Source organism: Schistocerca americana, chromosome 2, assembly GCF_021461395.2.
Source record: "Schistocerca americana isolate TAMUIC-IGC-003095 chromosome 2, iqSchAmer2.1, whole genome shotgun sequence".
Taxonomy (NCBI): Eukaryota; Metazoa; Arthropoda; class Insecta; order Orthoptera; family Acrididae; genus Schistocerca; species Schistocerca americana.
Window position 1 is genome coordinate 13,027,113 of NC_060120.1, and position 8,621 is coordinate 13,035,733.

Sequence of the window (8,621 nt, forward strand, 5' to 3'; positions counted from 1 at the left end):
GGACTTTCGGGTGATCTGTAAACAAATCACTACATGGAGATCGCTTACGACAATCGGGGTACAGTACAGACGTAGAGGTTTTTTGAACGTGGGTATTCAATGGCAACTATCTATGGCGATGGCTGCTTGACAGGCTACAGCAAGTAAAACAATTCTCTTGTAAACTGAAAGGAGTGAAAATGAAATGTTGTCTTCTATGTGTCCGATCAGATAAACAAATGATTCGATTACGAATTTCCAGTCTGCAACGGAGCGTACGCCGATTTGAAACTTCCCTGCAGATTAAATCTGTTTACCGGACCGAGACTCGATCCTGGGAAATTTGCCTTTCTCGTTCAAGAGCTCTGCTAACTGAGCTATCCAGGCACAAGTCATTTGTTTTCGTCGACAACTTTTCTTCCGCGGCACCTCTTGTTCTACATTCTTCTGCTGTCTGTGAGGTTTAGAAATCAGGCTAAGAGATAGCGGAGGAAGTGGAAATGTCAGCGCGAGTAGTGACTAGTGGTTGGATGGTTCAGACGGTACAAAGCTTTCTTGCGAAACGAGACTTTCGGTCCGGTACACAACTTTAATGTGAAAGGAGGTTCTAATCAGAAGTTGAATTATCTTCCAAACCAGATTCATCCAAATACGAAAGAAATTAAGCCAAAGAATTTATTTTTAAGAGAGATAGACAGACAGAGAGAGAGAGAGAGAGAGAGAGAGAGAGAGAGAGAGAGAGAGCTGTTAATCTACGCTACCGTATTTATTGAATTTTTTGCCTCGAATGATCATTCGTGTCATATTCCTGGATATTGACAGTTCCTGCTGAGACACCCTATGTATATCGAAAATATGTTGAAACTATCAATTTAATCCAGTTTACAAATCACTAAATGGCTTTCACCACAATGATAATAAAAGATTGCAAAATATACCTGTTACTCTTCTAGCGTCTAACGATCAGACGATAAGACGAAATTATAAAATTTTAATGTAAAAAATCACGTTAAATACTAGAGGATTTATTTTTAGTCTTCAGTGTTCCGACTGGTTGACGCGGCCGGCCGCAAATTTCTCTCCTCCACCGACTGCATGTATCCTACGTCCTCAGTTATTTGCTGGATATATTTCAATATGTATCTTCCCTTACAGTTTTTAGCCTCTATATTTCCCTCTATTACTATGGAAGTTATTCCTTGACGTGTCAGTAGATGTCTCATCATCCCGACCTTACTTATTGTCAGTGTTTCCCATATGTTCCAATCTTCGCCGATTCTGTGGAGAACCTCTTGTACCTGATCAGTTCACCTGATTTTCAACATTCTTCCGTAGCAGCACATCTCAGAACCTTCTCTTCTGTCTCGGTTTTCCCACAGTCGATGTCTCACTATCATACAATGATGTGCTGCAAATACAAGTTCTCAGAAATTTCTTCCTCATATTTTTGAGCCCTATATTTCATATCAGTCGAGTTCTCCTGTCCAGAAACGTCCTGTTCGCCCTTGTTAGTCTCCTTTTTCTGTCCTCCTTGTTTCGTCCGTCATGGGTTATTTTCTACATTTACGTCTACATCTACATAGGTACTCCGCAAGCCACTGTACGGCGCGGGGTGGAGGGTACCTGTACCACAACTTGTGATTTTCTTTCCTTTTTTACTCGCAAACAGAGCGAGAGAAAAACGGCTGCCTATATGCCTCCGTATGATCCCTTATTTCTCGTATCTTATCTTCGTGATCCTTATGTACAATGTATGCTGGCGGCAGTAAATTAGTTCGGTGTCAGCTTCAAGTGTCGGTTCTCTAAATTTTCTCAATAGTTTTTCCCAAAAAGAATATCGCCTTTCTTCCAGAGATTTCCATTTCACTCCCCAAAGCATCCCCATAACACGCGTTGTTCGAATCTACTGGTAACAAATCTAGCAGCCCGCCTATGAATCGCTTCCATGTTCTGTATTTTTTTTCCAGATCGACCTGATACGGATCCCAAACGCTCTATCATTACACAAGAATAGGTCGCACCAGCGTCTAATCTGCGGTCTCCTTTACAGGTGAACCACCGTTTCCTAAAATTCTCACTATAAACCGAAGTTGACCATTCGACTCCCCTGCCACAGTTCTTACAGATCCTCAATTATCTTTTCCATTCTTCTGTATATTATTCTTGTCATCAGGTTGGATGCATGATTTGTTAAGCTGGCAGTGTGATAGTATCGCAACATCTGCCATCCCTGTCGTCGGAATTATATGGGTTACGTTTTTCTGTAAGTATGATGGGACGTCGCCAGGCTCACAGGCCCTTCTCATCAACCTGAATACTCGTTTGGTTTAGACAACACTTCCTCATCCACATCTGTTCCGTGCCCCTGGACATATGAAGGCACGCACTGCTCGCTTCTCCAGACGGAACAGTGCTTTGTGTTGGCAGCAAGCCACACCCAGCCTACACCAACGCAATTGCCTTGCGGCTGTGCCACGCTTCTAGCTCCATCTCCAGGCAGACGCTCTCTAGCTCCAACATGCTGGCAGAAATAACTCTGATGTTCCACCACTGCTGCCGCCTCTGCTGATGGTGGCAGGGGCCGTAAGACATTCTGCTGAATGGAACGAACAGTCTAATGAGTAGAGAGTATGGACTGAAAGCAAGTCGAAGAAAGACGAAACTAGTCGAAGAAACACGACGGTATCAAAAATCTCACCGAGAAACTTATCATCAGGATCGGAGGTCACTGTAACGTTCCCTGGCAAACTCACACTATTAATAAACTAAAATTTAATTGTTCCATATACGCCGCTATGAAGTAATTTGTATATACTGTAATTATTTAACAAAAAATTATTATTTAATTTTGTGTAAAGGATATTCGTTATTATTGTAATATTTTCTGTAGTTATATTCTCGATGTATTTAGGATGGTAATATTTCTATACTCATAATGTAATTGCGAAATGTGTCAATATCTGCGATAGCAAAAATGTAAAATTCAGCCACAGAGGAAAATAATGTTGTAAGATTACAAAGAGATGTTAATGGTCAGCAGTAGTATAAAAACCACCACTTAGTGTGTATTCTTTGTCTTCTCCCTGTGGAGCTGAAAGTGAGAGCAAGCTGTGACGAAAGCGTTTTATGAATGGGTAGACTTCTTTTGTCTGTATCTAGATTTAGCCGCCATTAGAGGAGAAATTACAAACTAATGTAAGTTGAATCATTGTTGTGGTCTAAATACATTATAATTTATCAAAAGTGTGTATTATTAATGTAAATTAGCTCGCCCATGTCATCTATAATATTTCTTTAAAGAATTTTCAGCATTTTCAGCGGCGTTGCTGAGCTGTGCCGTGACCGAACGATTTGCAGTGGCGGCACATTTAAAAAATTGTCCTGCTAATAAAAATTAACCAAAATCGTAAATCGGGAGCAGATAAAAATTAGCAGTGAATTAAGAAAATGTTTTTCTTTTACAGCGATCCTGAGACTGACGGAATTTATTACTAGTTTCACATTTGTGCATTCATAGGCGGATAGTTAACGTTGGAATTTAACAATTTTGGTTCTTTCAAATAACTTAAATGTATAGTGAAGTGTGTTTTATCAGTGATAATTAAACGTCGGCTTGGCAATATTTAACCATTTTCTGCTAATAGAGACAGTCTTGTGTTCCATAGCGAACGCCGGGAAAGAAATCAGTAAATATTTTAAAAAAAAACCACTGCATTTAGAAAATGTGTGCCAAGGCCGAATTATGTAAAGGATTTAATTCTCAACTAAATATTCTTAATCAGTTAATATGAATTCACGTAATTTTAAATGTACTTAATTCTGTGTAAATGAATTTTTATTACCACACGTAAATAAGAGGTTCTACAACAAAGTTCGTACGTACAGAAGGAAAGAAAGGCAAATTAACTAAAAAAAAATATTTAAAGAAAAGGTAACTGATGATTATGATTATGATTTATTTTTTCTTTTTCTTTTTAATGAAATTTCATTAAATCACGAAATAGATAAAATTCTGCTATCTAGGCAGCCATATAACCAATGACGGACAGAGACAGGAGGACATAAAAACCAAACTATTAATGGCAAAAAGGGCATTCTTGACCAGGAGAAAGATACTAGTATCAAACACAGGTATTAATTAGGGGGAGACGTTTCTGAGAACGGATGTCTGGAGCACAGTGGACGGTGAGACAACCGGGAAAGACGAGAACTAAAGCATTTAAGACGTGGAGCTACAGGAGAAATGCTGATAATTGGGTGAACTGGTACGGTATGGACTGAGGAGGTTCGTCAGAGAATCAGCGAGGAAATTTCAAATGGTTCAAATGGCTCGAGCACTATGGGACTCAACATCTATGGTCATCAGTCCCCTAGAACTTAGAACTACCTAAACCTGACTAACCTAAGGACATCACACAACACCCAGTCATCACGAGGCAGAGAAGGCGAGGAAAGGAATATGGGATAACACTGACAGGAAGAAGCGGCATGATGATAAGAACGCGCTGAAGCCGGCACTACTTGGATCCGCAAACCGAGACTCAAACAAGATCTGCCGTTGCACCTTGCATAGCCATGGCGATTCATCGGAAACCTGCTCCTTAAACTTTTTTTTTTTTTTTTTTTTTTTTTTTTTTTTTTTTTTTTTTTTTTTTTTTTTTGAGTCGTCAGTCTCCTGTATGGTTTGATGTGGACCGCCACAAATTCCTGTCCTGTGCCAATCTTCCAATCTTTTCTTCTCGGAGTAGCTCCTGCAACCTACGTCGTCAGTTATCAGCTGGATGTATTATAATCTCTGTCTTATTCTACAGTTTTCACCCCCTACAGCTGCCTCTAGTACCATACAAGTTATTCCCTGGTGTCTCAACAGATGTCTTATCATCCTGTCCCTTCTTCCTGTTAGTATTATCCACATATTCCTTTCCTCGCTGATTCTCTGAACATGCTCCTCAATCCTTACCTTACCAGTTCACCTAATCATCAGCATTCTTCTGCAGCTCCACGTCTTAAATGCTTCAATTCTCCTATTTCCCGGTTGTCTCACCGTCCATTGTCCTCCAGACATCCGTTCTTCGAAATTTCTCCCTTAAATTAAGACCTGTGTTCGATACTAGTATATTTATCTTGGCCTAGAATGCCCTTTTTGCCATTGCTGGTTTGGTTTTTATGTCTTCCTTTCTCTGTCCGTTATGGGTTATATGGCTGCCTAGGCAGAAGAATTCCTAAATTTCATCTACTTCGTGACCACCAATCCTTATGATAAGTTTCTCGCTGATATTTCTGCTACTTTCGTCCTACTACTTTCGTCTTTCTTCGACTTTCTTTCAGTCAACATTCTGTTCATTCCATTCAGTAGATCCAGTAAATCTTCTTCACTTTCACTCAAGATAGCAATGTTGTCAGCGAATCTTATCATTTGATATCTTTACATGCCGATTTTAATTTCGCGCTTGAGCCTTTCTTTTCTTTCTGTCATTTCTTCTTCGAAGCTCAAATTGAACAGTAGGGATGAAACACTACATCCCTGTCTTAGTTCCTTTTCAGTACGAGTACTTCGTTCTAGGTCTTTAGTTCTTATTGTAGATATTGTATATTACCCGTCTAGCACCATTTGGTATTGTCGAAAGCTTTTCCCAAGTAGACAAATCCTATGAACGGGTCTTGATTTTTTCCTCATTCTTGCTTCCGTTATCAACAGAAACGTCAGAACTGCTCGTCTGGTGCCTGTACCTTTCCGAAAGCCAAACGGATCCTCATCCAACACACCCTCAGTTTTCTTTTCTATTACTCTGTACTTCGTGCTTGTCAGCAACGTCGATGCATCAACTGTTAGGCTGATTATGCGATGATTCTCGCACTTGTCGGCTCTTGCAATCTTCGGATTTGTGTGGATCACATTTTTGCGAAAGTCAGGTGGCATATCGATAGACTCATTCATTCTACGCACAGTAGTGAATAGTACCTTCGTGTGCCACTTTCCCCAATGATTTTTATAAATCACGATGCAATGTTATCAACCCCTTCTTCTTTATTTGATTTTAAGTCTTCCAAAGCTCTTTTAAATTCTCTTTCTAATACTGAATCCGCTATCCCTTGTATGTCGACAACTTTTTCTTCTTCTATGACGTCATCAGGCAAGTCTGCCATTCACCGAACCCTGAAATGTACTCTTTCCACCTATGCGCTCTCTCCTCTGCATTTAACAGTGAAATTCCTATTGCAGTCGTCATCTTACCACCCTTGCTTTTAATTTCACCGAAGGCTGTTTCGACTTTTCTATGTGCTGAGTCAGACCTTCCGACAGTCATTCATTTTTCATACTTTTTGTTTTGCTGGAGGCACAGTCACGGTAAATTTTCCGAATGATACTATCTCCATTTGACGGTAATAATTTTCATTTTGTTTTTATACGATCGAGATTTCGATCTTAGGTTCTTTCCATGTACGAAAGTATATTTATACGTCAAGACATCAGATCAGTATGAAATACAAATCTTTGTCGATTTTTGTTCTTTATTGGATTTCAACCCCCCCCCCCTCCCCCCCCCCCCCCCGTCCAGAGGAGGAGGGGGGCAGGCTTGCAGCAGCGTAATATGCTGCTCTACAGCCTACGGAAAAGCTGAAAAACGTAACGAGAATAGAAGCAAACAGGAAAAACAGGCGATAAAACGATGACATAGTAAAAAACTGTAAAATGGCGGAAAATTGTGGAATTTAAAATATAAAAACACAGTCGTGTCGATGAAGACACACAAGAAGTAGACAGGCACAATTAAAAAACACGGCGAAAGTCTGGTTTCTGTTTGCATGAGATTAAAAAAAAAAAAAAAAACAGCTACCGACAGTATGGTTGCTGTTTGCAACACTGACTGGGGACACACAACACTCAACACTCGCTTATAATGGGACTATACAGCTGACACGGTGTTAGATGGGGGAGGGGGGGGAGACCCGGGCCTATGAGGGGAAAAGACGGGAAGACGTGAAGAGAGGAAAAGAAAAAAGGGAATTGTCTGAGAGATCAAAGGTCCTTGGAGAGGAAAAGATGTAGAGGAAAACAGAGTTTGGAACATGTATATAGTGTTTGGAGAGAAGGTAATGTGGGGTTACCTATAATGATCTTCCCCGCCGGGATGTTATACGGCACATAGCCATTCTTCAGCTACACCACAGTGAAACTAAACGCAACGGAGGATTTAAACGCAAATAACTGGTTTGGGCCTTTGCTGTGAGAATGAAGTTGACGTAACACATGACACTCCAAAACAAGGCCTATTATCAGCGCCATAAATGAACAAAATTAATGAATGATCATGGATTGGTGCCTTCTGGAATGCGAGATGTCATTCAAGATAACGACAGATTTATTAAACAAAAATCAAGAGTGCTATAATACATAAACAGAAATAAACAAACATTAATTAAATCAAGCACCTATTTAATGAAACTGGGGAATTATTTACTACATCTCCCACTTTAAATATAGGTATTGCGATCTGAGTATATCTGCTTCAGTTGACAGTGACTGAACTACAAAACTGGAACCTAGCATGATACACAAACACAGAAAAGCGAGTGTTGTTGTTCGATACAGCACTCCAAAAAATGTTCAAATGTGTGTGAAATCGTATGGGACTTACCTGCTAAGGTCATCAGTCCCTAAGCCTACACACTACTTAACCTAAATTATCCTAAGGACAAACACACACACCCATGCCCCAGCCGGGACCAGCCGCACAGTCCATGATTGCAGCGCCCTAGACCGCTCAGCTAATCCCGCGCGGCTACAGCACTCCAAAGACAGTGAGAGTACACTCTACAGGATCCTACCGTGTCAGAAATGCAGAACGCCCACCACACATCTGCAGGAGTCTGCAGTTCTGCCACCGGCGTGCCTCCAAGTCGACTCAAACGGTGGAGTTCAGTCTCGTCCTCTAGTCCTAGGACCTGCGACTGCGTCTGCAGATCAAACTCAAGGCCACGGTGTAATGCAAATCCAGACCTTCGTCCGAATATATGATCCAACTCATCTCACGGCCAAAGTCTGATTTCTTTTTCTCCATCTCTTCACTATCATTCCCAGGAACACTCTACGTGGAGTACTTCCGAAAAGCTAAACAACCGATCGAAATGCGGCAACGCTTCCTTAACGTCAGTCACGTAACTCTTCTTTCAGTACAGCCTCCTTCCAGAAAACTGGGAAACTCCTACCCCCCATTCCTGTAGGTTTCTGCGACATAGGAAAGATGCCGTCCTGTCTGACATCACTGTTGGGCTCTCAATCAAGGCACTGTTTCCCTGCTCACGCGGGAAAGCACTTGTCACGGGTGCCAACATTGTGTCTCAAAAATGCAGTAGATATGCTGATAATAGTGAGTCAGATTTCCTGCTCATTTCACCCATCGAGGTGAAATATTTACATGATCGTTACAGATAACAATTTCGCAGGAAGCTTCACGGAAAACATAGCGTGGACTCCTGCGGAATCCGAGGAATGCACTTTCCTCGACAGGGAACAATTATTAGGGTGCCATCCGTGAGGACTCGACTACATAGGTTGTAAAAAAAGTTCTGCCGCAACCCTCTGGGACAATGCAGTGTGGCCTATTAAGAGCATTCCACTGCATGTGACTGTGGGATCC